The sequence below is a fragment of the Hyla sarda genome, chromosome 4, assembly GCF_029499605.1.
Source record: "Hyla sarda isolate aHylSar1 chromosome 4, aHylSar1.hap1, whole genome shotgun sequence".
Classification (NCBI taxonomy): Eukaryota; Metazoa; Chordata; class Amphibia; order Anura; family Hylidae; genus Hyla; species Hyla sarda.
Window position 1 is genome coordinate 279958729 of NC_079192.1, and position 12334 is coordinate 279971062.

Below are 12334 nucleotides of genomic sequence, written 5' to 3' on the forward strand. Positions count from 1 at the left end.
GTGTCTGTGTATGTGTGATGTGTGTATGTAATGTATGATGTAGGGGGGGCAGCGGCAGGTGTATGTATGATGTGTGCATATGTATGGTGTATGTGTCATGTGTATATATGATGTGTGTATGGTGTCTGTGTGATGTGTGTATGTAATGTATGATATAGGGGGCAGCGGCAGGTGTATGTATGATGTGTGCATATGTATGGTGTCTGTGTATGTGTGTATGTAATGTATGATGTAGGGGGGGCAGCAGCAGGTGTATGTATGATGTGTGCATATGTATGGTGTATATTTATGGTGTGAGTGTATGTGTATATATGATGTGTGTATGGTATAAGTGTGATGTGTGTATGTAATGTATGATGTGGGGTGGGCAGCGGCAGGTGTATGTATGATGTGTGCATATGTATGGGGTATATTTATGGTGTGAGTGTATCTGTATATATGATGTGTGTATGGTATATGTGTGATGTGTGTATGTAATGTATGATGTGGGGTGGGCAGTGGCAGGTGTATGTATGATGTGTGCATATGTATGGTGTATATTTATGGCGTGAGTGTATGTGTGTATATGATGTGTGTATGGTATATGTGTGATGTGTGTATGTAATGTATGATGTAGGGGGGGCAGCGGCAGGTGTATGTATGATGTGTGCATATGTATGGTGTATATTTATGGTGTGAGTGTATGTGTATATATGAAGTGTATGTGTGTATGTAATGTATGATGTAGGGGGGGGCAGGTGTATGTATGATGTGTGCAAATGTATGGTGTATATTTATGGTGTGAGTGTATGTGTATATATGAAGTGTATATGTGTATGTGTGATGTGTGTATGTAATGTATGATGTGGGGGGGCAGGTGTATGTATGATGTGTGCATATGTATGGTGTATATTTATGGTGTGAGTGTATGTGTATATATGATGTGTGAATGTGTGATGTGTATGTAATTCATGATGGGGGGCAGCGGCGGGTGTATGATATGTCTATGTATTATGTATAATGTATGTATGTAATGTATAATATAGGGGGCAGTGGCCGGTGTATGTATATGTGAATGTATGTATGTAATGTATAATATAGGGGGCAGTGGCCGGTGTATGTATATGTGAATGTATGTATGATGTATGTATGTAATGTATAATATAGGGGGCAGTGGCGGGTGTATGTATATGTAAATGTATGTAAGATGTATGTATGAAATGTATAATATAGGGGTCAGTGGCCGGTGTATGTATATGTGAATGTATGTATAATGTAAGTAATGTATAATATAGGGGGCAGTGGCCGGTGTATGTATATGTGAATGTATGTATGTAATGTATAATATAGGGGGCAGTGGCGGGTGTATGTATATGTAAATGTATGTATGATGTGTGTATGTAATGTATAATATAGGGGTCAGTGGCCGGTGTATGTATATGTGAATGTATGTATGTAATGTATAATATAGGGGGCAGTGGCCGGTGTATGTATATGTGAATGTATGTATGATGTATGTATGTAATGTATAATATAGGGGGCAGTGGCCGGTGTATGTATATGTGAATGTATGTATGCTGTGTGTATGTAATGTATAATATAGGGGTCAGTGGCCGGTGTATGTATATGTGAATGTATGTATGATGTATGTATGTAATGTATAATATAGGGGGCAGTGGCCGGTGTATGTATATGTGAATGTATGTATGATGTGTGTGTGTAATGTATAATATAGGGGGCAGTGGCGGGTGTATGTATATGTAAATGTATGTATGATGTATGTATGTAATGTATAATATAGGGGGCAGTGGCCTGTGTATGTATGATATGTGTATGCATGTATGTTTTGTACAGGGGCGGACTGATAAGTGCCGCCGCCAGTTGTGCTATCTAATTTTATTTATTTTTAGTGACTTCTGGCCACCCGCACTAAATTGCACCCCCAGAATCCAACCCCCTTCATACTCGCCCGACGACCAAGAGCCCCACGGATGTACGCGAACAACCCCGAACCAAAACTACAACTTCCAGCATGTTGCACCATAACCTAAACTGTAGAACTATAATGTGTAACATGCTGGGAGTTGTAGTTTAGGTTCAGGTCAGCTGCAGGGCCATAGGCTGTATCAGGGCATGCTGGGTGTTGTAGTTACTAACTGTAATTTTATTACAAGCAAGAGGCTCCTATTAAAATGCCTTTCTTTCTTTACTGATTCAAATAGCAGCAAACAAACAGTTAACATAGTGCAAAGAAAAAAGGGTTTTAGATAGTAACAGGTGTGCTATTGGATAATGGTTCCACCAATCAGTATGCAGCACAGGTGATATATTGTCCAGGTAACACAGCATCTCCCTCTTTCTTTGCTGCTCTGGTCAAAGATAAGTACCTGTATTTTATTCAAATTCATGTAACACCTTATTATTATATTTATCTATATATACCAATTCCGCTACTTAACCTATTCCCTATATCGTTTTCCTTACACTATCTGTTACTGGGCAGATTTTATTTTCGCTGTCACAGCTCTGCTCGCGTGCGCTGTTGCGAGGCAGATCCCGGTCTTCGAGCTTGACGCGATCTCGTCAAGTCTCGCGAGAGTACGCTACTAATTGTCCCATATACTTGCGCTTGTCAGCACCAGTCCCTATCAGAAGCGCTGACTCCCCTGTCAAAGGCAACTCTCCGGCTCCTGTCATACCAGCCTCCATCAGAGACAACACTCCGGCTCCCCTATCAAAACTCCTGTCACAGACAATACGCTAGCTCTCCTGTCATACAGCTCCTGTCACAAGCACTTCGCTAGTTCTCCTGTCAGACGCCGGCTCTCCAGTCACAAACGGCGCTTTCCTGTCAGAAGGGTACTCTAACTATACTGTACTATCCTTCTATTAACCTCTGGTTATTCTATCTGACACCAGAAGGCATTTATTGATTTAGTTTGGTATACCAGCAGTAAATATACACAAAATCACTAGCTATGGTAACATCTCTAAGTACCCATTCCAGTACTAAAAAGAAACGTCCTTCTACCCCGTCCGACATTTTTTGGTCGGCGGAGGATTCTACTTCAGGTCTGGCTAAAGGACTAAAAGTTTCTGGCAAACATTCTAAAAAGAGGCATCATTGCAAGACCGATCCTCCCGCTCCCAAAAAAGCAGCTATATATACAGAGGATCAGGCACATAGTTCTCATGCGCCTAAAAAAGGCAGCGTTCATAAAGGTTCGCACCATAAGCACCATATTCCCTCGGCTCGCGAGGAGTTAATTCTTAAGCGAGTTAAAAAAGCCTCTCGGAGGCAAAAGCCAGATTATTATGTTACCTCCTCATCTTCCAGTGAAACATCTTCAGATGAGTCTGTAGATCAAGCCACCTCTGACTCAGAATATGAAGACCTGTCAGAACAGGATGATGACTCCCATGCCACCAGTAAAAAGTCAGACTCAGTAGCCTTAGACTTTAGGGGTGTACCATTTTTTACCCCTGATAATATTATACATCCCCGCTCAGGAGAATGGGCTCCACAACCCCATGTGGAAAAAATTTTATGCTCTTGGCTTAGAAAGCCGTTAGATAAAGCAGACAGAAATAAAATGAGGGCTGAATGTCCTAGACCTACGCTACCTAAAAAACTCTCCCAAACTCCTGAACTGGACCCTATTATTACCAAATATTTACAGAAAATTGGCAATAATCCCAGGAAGGGTATTGATCGCTCATTTAGATACTGTCAAGAAAGGTTTCTAGATCTACTGGGTCCCCTCCCCAGAATAGTTTACATGTCCGAAGAAGCTGCTGCTTCTGGACAACCAATTAACGTAGAAATAATGCGAGGCTATGCTCATAGGGCAATATGTTTATTCGGAAACATAAATGTAGCCTTTTGCAGTGAGAGAAGACGTGCTATTCTTCTCAAACTGGATCCCCAACTCATGCATTTAGCAAATACAGAACCGGACTCTATGTCCGAAGGACTCCTCTTTGGGGATTCCTTCATCAAAGAAATATCAAAATATGTAGGATTGTTTTCGTCACTAGACAAAGCACAAACTTCCCTGAAGAAAATATTCCAGAGAAATTTTTTTGGCAGGGCCGGGAAAGGACGGGGCCGCTTCCCCGGTCGCCAAAATCAAGACAGACAACAATACAGAGGTCCCTCCTACACAGACAGAAATTATCAAGGATCCACCTCATACCAGACCACACCCTTCTTTCCATCAAGAGGAAGACCATGGAGGGCAAGGGGTCATCGCGGATTTCCCAGATCAAGACCTTCTACAGGTAAGCCTAACTCCCCCTGTTTCTTCCCAAGTTCCATTAGGAGGCAGACTAACCCATTTTTTCCAAGCTTGGCAGGCTATCACCTCAGATTCATGGATCCTAAACACCATACTAGGGTATCAAATAGACTTCTGGCAGATTCCAGTTCAAGAAAGACTTCCTCGTCCCATAATCTTCTCTCAAGAAGATCACGATCTCGTGCAATCAGAGATCATGGATCTCCATCTCAAGGGAGCAATTTATCCAGTCCCTCCTCAATCTCAAGGTTTCCTCAGCAACCTCTTTTTGGTCAAAAAGAAGGACGGCGGTCACAGACCGGTAATAAACCTGAGAGACCTAAATTATTTTGTGAAGTACCAACACTTCAAGATGGAGGGCATCCATCTCTTAAAAGATCTTTTGATCAAGGACGACTGGATGGTCAAAATAGACCTAAAAGATGCCTACTTGACAGTACCTGTGCATCCTTCACATCATCCATACCTCCAATTTCTATGGAAGGACCAAAAATGGCAGTTTCAGAGTCTTCCATATGGACTGTCCTCAGCTCCCTGGTGCTTTACAAAGCTGTTAAAACCAGTGGTAGCAATATTGAGGAGCAGAGGAGTACGTCTCATAATTTACTTGGACGACATCCTCATTATGGCCCAAACTCTACACTTGATCAACCTGCATACGCAATGGACTCTGTCACTCTTCACCAATCTGGGTTTCCTTATCAACACTAGTGTTGCTCGCGAATATTCGCAATTCGAATATTATTCGCGAATATCGCATATTCGCGAATTCGCGAATTTCGCGAATATAGCGCTATATATTCGTAATTACGAATATTCGTATTTTTTTTTTTTTTTTTTCTTCACAGTACACATCACAGTGATCACCCCTCTCTGCTTCCAGCTTGTGTGGTGTAAAGAAGGCTGTAATACTACTGTGTGAGACTGGCGTGCGAAAATTCGCATATGTGAAAATTAACATATGCTAATTTTCGCATATGCGAATATTCGCGTATGTTAATTTTGTATTTGCTAATTTTCACATATGTTAATTTTCGCATTCGCGAATATTCGCATATGCGAAAATAAAACGAGCATGTGCGAATATTCGCGAATATATGACGAATATTCGTCCATATATTCGCGAATATTCGCGAATTCGAATATGGCCTATGCCGCTCAACACTAATCAACACCAAAAAATATGTACTAACCCCTTCAAAGGAGGTAGAATTCTTGGGTTTTTCATTCAATACCCAATTGGCTCTCCTAAGCCTTCCCAACAGAAAACTATCATTAATTCGGAAAGAAATTCGGTCGATCTTGAACAAGAAACTAATTTCTCTGAGGAGCTTAGCTCGCATAGTGGGTCTTCTATCAGCCTCTATCCAGGCAATATTTCCAGCACCACTTCACTACAGAGCTCTCCAACGCCTCAAGGCTCAACACCTAAGAGAGGGTCTATCATACTCAGACCAGGTGACTCTAAATTCAGACACCGAAGAGGAACTCTTATGGTGGTTACATCACATTCAAGAATGGAATGGGAAAGCCATTTTCAATTCCATTCCAGACCATATTCTAGAATCGGATGCCAGTCGCCTTGGTTGGGGCGCTCGTTGTGGTCATCTATCCACAGGTGGCAAATGGTCAGAAGGAGAAGCAACCTTACACATAAATTGCCTGGAACTTCTGGCGGGCTTCTTTGCCCTCAAAAGTTTCGCCAGAGACAAATCTCATTGTTGTATCCTCTTGAAGATGGACAGCATCTCAGTGGTACAATACATAAACCGTCTTGGGGGCACCAAATCAAAACCCCTAGCGAACATCGCCAAAGGAATTTGCCACTTTTGCCTAGACAAGAATATTGTCCTCAAGGCAGAATACCTACCGGGTCTCTCCAACATTGTTGCGGATTGGAATTCCCGATATTTAATCGACAACAGCGACTGGAAACTCGACCATCAGATATTTCTCCAAATCAACTCTTTATGGGGTCCCCTTTCAATAGACCTTTTTGCTTCCCGCCTCAATCGCCAGATCCCTCAATTCTTCAGCTGGCGACCCGATCCCGAAGCTCTGGGGGTGGACGCCTTCCTCCAATTCTGGCCTCCATCCACTCTTTACGCTTTCCCTCCTTTTGCGCTAATTTCGAGGGTTCTTCTTCACACTCAAATTCATCAGTCAATACTAGTCATTATAACTCCGTGGTGGTCAACCCAATCATGGTTCCCACAGATTCTGGGGATGGTAATAGATTTTCCTCGGATCCTTCCACATTACCACACAATTCTTCAGGACCCGGAGGGGAATCCTCATCCTTTAATCACTTCGAATCTTCTTTCTCTTGTACTATGGCTGATCTCCGGTCAACAAATATTAATTCAGAATTTTCGCAAGCTACTAGAGACATCCTCTCTGAGGCTTGGGCTCCGGGAACCAGATCTGCTTACGGATCAGCCTGGAGAATTTGGTCTCATCGGTGCATGCAACGGGATTTGGATCCCGTACATGCATCTGTAGCCAACATTATGAATTTCCTTTCCTTTTCTTTTGAATCCGGTAAGGCATATCGCACTATCAACGTTTATCGTTCTGCAATCTCTTTTCATCATCCTCCTATAGACTCTATTCCAGTCGGCCAACATCCTCTAATTCGCAAAATCATGAAAGGCATTAAATTCAAACGCCCTCCGCGCCCCAGATATCATTCCACTTGGGATGTTACGTTGATTTTTGACCTATTCAAATCTTGGGAGGACAATGACCTCCTTTCCCTTAAGCTTCTATCTTTTAAGCTTACTGTCCTTTTATGTCTTATCTCTATTAAAAGGATCTCAGATGTCAAAGCATTAGACTTATCTCACAGAACTTTTTCACCTCATGGGGTCACCTTTGCCATTCATAGACGTACGAAAACCAATCTTCAATCAGTCTTCTACCCGGCATTTCCTCATGATTATAAATTATGTGTAGTTCGTTGTCTCAAAACTTATGAACAAAAAACTTTACCATATAGACATACTAATAAATCCCAATTGCTCATATCATATTGCAAATCTTTCCTTCCCGTCTCTTCTACCACCTTGGCTAGATGGGTCAAAAATACTATGCAATTAGCCGGCATCGACATTTCTCAATTTGGCGCACACTCCACCAGAGGAGCCATGTCCACTAAAGCTTTTCAGTCAGGAATCTCTTTGTCTGATATTCTTAAGACAGCTGATTGGTCCTCAGAGTCCACATTCAAAATTTTTTACTTTCATCCTGATTCTCACATATCTCACAATATTCTCTAGTCATGTTATTTTATGCTTTGATCACTATGTTATATAGCTTTAAACTGGCATTATAATAGGAGCCTCTTGCTTGTAATAAAATTTGAGATTTTCCTAGTTTTAATGAAGGAAAATATGGATTTTATTAAAGACAAGAGGCGAGTATTATCCCACCCTTTAACTCCCACCCTATCACGATATATGTTTTGTCTTCCTACAGCTTCATAGACTCCTCATCGTTGGACTCCATCCATTCCTGTTCTTGTTTCCTTCGGGGATCCTCTTAGATTACACCAAGCCTTCGCCTGAAGATGTTTTCAAGATTCCCATCTGAGATTTCTCGTTGCAGTAGTTATGTCATCTGTTTTACTTACCTTCATTCCACTTCACATCAAAGAAAGAGGGAGATGCTGTGTTACCTGGACATTATATCACCTGTGCTGCATACTGATTGGTGGAACCATTATCCAATAGCACACCTGTTCCTATCTAAAACCCTTTTTTCTTTGCACTATGTTAACTGTTTGTTTGCTGCTATTTGAATCAGTAAAGAAAGAAAAGCATTATAATACTCGCCTCTTGTCTTTAATAAAATCCATATTTTCCTTCATTAAAACTAGGAAAATCACAAATTCCCAGTATTCCTTGACACATCCTATGGCTCTGCAGCTGACACGAACCAAAACTACAACTCCCAGCATGTTACACAATAACCTTAACTATAATACTATACAGTACAACATGCTGCGACACCCACACAACCATAGGCTGTATCAGGGCATGCTGGGAGTTGTAGTTATCTAGTAACTAAATGCAACTTCCAGCTTTTTCTTACACATAATTAGGGTAAATAAAATGCACCATATAAACTGGAGAAGCAGAACTTACCCCACGCCCCCCAGTAATACAGCGCTGTTCAGTGTTTTCCAATGAAAAGACTCCATATATAAGTCCCTATGAGGACTGAAAAATAGTGATTAAAATATTTTAAGAAGTGCGTATATATGTGAATAAGCCCCTTTCCTAAAAAAAGTTCCAATAAAAACTACAGATAATGTCACACAAGATTACCCTCATCCCTGTATATGGAAAAATTGGAGTTATAGGGGTCTCGTGGGGGGGGGATATGAGATAGATAGATAGGAGATAGATAGATATGAGATAGATATGAGATAGATAGATAGATATGAGATAGATAGATAGATATGAGATAGATATATATGAGATAGATAGATATGAAATAGATAGATAGATATGAGATAGATATAAGATAGATAGATAGATATGAGATAGATAGATAGATAGATAGACATGAGATAGATAGATATGAGATAGATAGATATGAGATAGATAGATAGATAGATAGATATGAGATAGATAGATAGATATGAGATAGATAGGTATGAGATAGATAGATAGATAGACATGAGATAGATAGATATGAGATAGATAAATAGATAGATAGATATGAGATAGATAGATAGATAGATAGATAGATAGATAGACATGAGATAGATAGATATGAGATAGATAGATATGAGATAGATAAATAGATAGATAGATATGAGATAGATAGATAGATATGAGATAGATATGAGATAGATAGATATGAGATAGATATGAGATAGATCGATAGATAGATATGAGATAAATAGATAGATAGATATGAGATAGATAGATATGAGATAGATATGAGATAGATAGATATGAGATAAATAGATAGATATGAGATAGATATGAGATAGATATGAGATAGATAGATATGAGATAGATAGATATGAGATAGATAGATATGAGATAGATAGATATGAGATAGATATGAGATAGATAGATATGAGATAGATAGATAGATATGAGATAGATAGATATGAGATAGATATGAGATAGATAGATAGATACCGTATTTATCGGCGCATAACACGCACTTTTTAGGCGAAAATTTTTAGCCTAAAGTCTATGTGCGTGTTATACGCCGATACCGCCCCAGGAAAGGCAGGGGGAGAGAGGCCATCGCTGCCCGCTTCTCTCCCCCTGCCTTCCCTGGGGTCTAGAGCCCTGCTGCCGGCCCTTCTCACCCCCTGGCTCACCCCCTGGCTGCACGGCGCGGCGCATGACGTCAATGCGCCGCGCCGTGCACAGCAACGACGCAGGGGACGCACGCCGGAGGCCTGTAGCAGCGCGGACCCGACCCAGATAATTATGCCACCGGGGATGGGGGGAGGCAACGGGGCAGTGGCGCCGGCAATGGGTGCCGCTGCCCCTTCTCTCCCCCTGGCTGTCGGCGCCGCTTCTCTCCCCCTGGCTATCAGCGCCGGCAGTGGGGCGCCGGTACCGATAGTCAGGGGGACAGAACGGGCAGCGGCGCCGATAGCCAGGGGGAGAGAAGGGCCGGCAGCACGGCTCTAGACCCCAGGAAAGGCAGGGGCAGAGAAGCGGGCAGCGACGGCCTCTCTCCCCCTGCCTTTCCTGGGGGTATATCGGGGTATACACGCGCACACACGCACCCTCATGTTACCATGGATATTTGGATAAAAAACTTTTTTTACCCAAATATCCGTGCGTGTTATAGGCAGGTGCGTGGTATACCCCGATAAATACGGTAGATATGAGATAGACAGACAGACAGATAGATAGATAGATAGATAGATAGATAGATAGATAGATAAAGGTCTCTGACTGTGTGGGCATGCTGTGAGTTGTAGTTTTACACAAGCTGGAGGCGCCCTGGTTCAGAAACAATGAGATGGAGGTAAATGGACACTATCTCATTGCTTCTTAATCCGGTTCCCTCAGCTGTTGCACAACTACAACTGCCAGCATGCCCACTCAGCCAAAGGCATGCAGGGAGTTGTAGTTCTACAGTTTTGCAACAGCTGAAGGCACCCTAGTTCAGAAACAATGAGATGGAAGTAAATAGACAGCATGAGATAGTGTATTTTTTTCTCCCATTAATCCCAACCTGCACCCCCAACAACCCTCCCCAGAAAGTTACTTAACTTTGATGAATGGGACCCAGCTGCAGGCAGTGACAGTCTTCCTCTTCCAAGATATGAGCTGGTGGCAACGTCTGTGGTGAGGTAGTACTACACAAACCATGTGCTCCTGCTCCACCAATAGTGTGAGGGAAAGAGAGGGAAGGGGGAGGGGCGTCCCTCTCGCCTCCTCTGCTCTTCTCTTCCCAGGCAGACAGCGCGGCCCCTGCGTTCATTTGACAGGGCCCGCATGCGCAGATGTACAGATGTGCCCTCTCTGTGGCTCAGGCAGCACCCGGACATAAGTCTGCTCCTGGGCGGTTTTACCTGGGGTTTCCTGCTTCAGTGCTTGGCTGCTGCAGGGGGTGCAGCTGGGGTCCGGGCCCTCTGGCAGCTAGGGTTGCCACCTTTCCCTCAGAAAAATACCGGTCATGGGTGTGGCTATGTGGGGGTGGAGCTACAAAAGGGGAGGGGCCAGATTGCACAGGGGCTGAGGGATCTGGGGTTTAAGAAATGGCACGGGGGATGGGAGGGGGGTTTAAGAAATGGCATGGGGGATGGGAGGGGGGTTTAAGAAATGGCACAGAGGATTGGAGGGATACAATATATATGTGGGGGGAATTTTCCTATATCGCACAAAAAAAATTACATTTAGAAAATACCAACCAAAACCCTATTTATGCCAGCGGCGGCGGTAGTGGTGGTGCGCGACAGCAACGCTGGCTCCCTGTGATGACGAGTGACGTCCCCCTGCGCAACGTCAGATAAACAGGCTAATCAGACAGTATCACACATGACAGATTTAGATGCACAGGCTCAGCAGACAGTATCACACATAACAGGATTAGATACACAGGCTCAGCAGACAGTATCACACATGACAGATTTAGATGCACAGGCTCAGCAGATAGTATCCCACATGACAGATTTGGATATACAGGCTCAGCTCACAGTATCACACATGACAGGATTAGATAAATAAACAGGCTAATCAGACAGTATCACACATGACAGATTTGGATATACAGGCTCAGCTCACAGTATCACACATGACAGGATTAGATACACAGGCTCAGCAGACAGTATCACACATGACAGATTTAGATGCACAGGCTCAGCAGATAGTATCCCACATGACAGATTACTATTGAGGAAACTACAGCCTGGCGTCACGACACTCAATTGTTAATACCACCAGACCCAACACTATTACTGCAACACCCTAGACACCATTACGCTCCCAGCACCACATTTACATTATCTTATTTAAAAAAAAGTGTGTGTGTGTGGGGGGGGGGGTTGGGGGGCAGTGTGATTCACACTTTTATTAGGGGAAGGGCTTATTCACATTTATAATTATTTTTAATTTTTATTATTCATTTTTACACTTTTTTGTTTGTTCCCATAGAGGACTATAACATGCAATCACTGGATCGCTAACAAAGTTCAATGCTGTGAACGGCTTTAGGTCCCACGATCAACTTTGATTTCGGGATCTAAAGGGTTCATAGGCGTAATAGGGATATTATCTGGCCCAAGGCTGGAGATTCCCCCCATGGTATGGAGTGGGATGTCATCACAATCTCGCTCCAATGCTGGTTACTCCTTCCCAGGACATCCCCATATGACCTATAGCGGGAATGTGTAAAACTATATAGATTTTCCCATCCCAAGTAAGAAATGCTACTTCTAGTTTATTTACTATGAAATAATGAATCTCATTCATCTCGTGTCCTTTATAACAGATACATTGAATGCTCAGGATAACATATCACATATCACATTTTTATCATGACTTTTATGTTGAGGTTTTTATGTATTTTTTAAC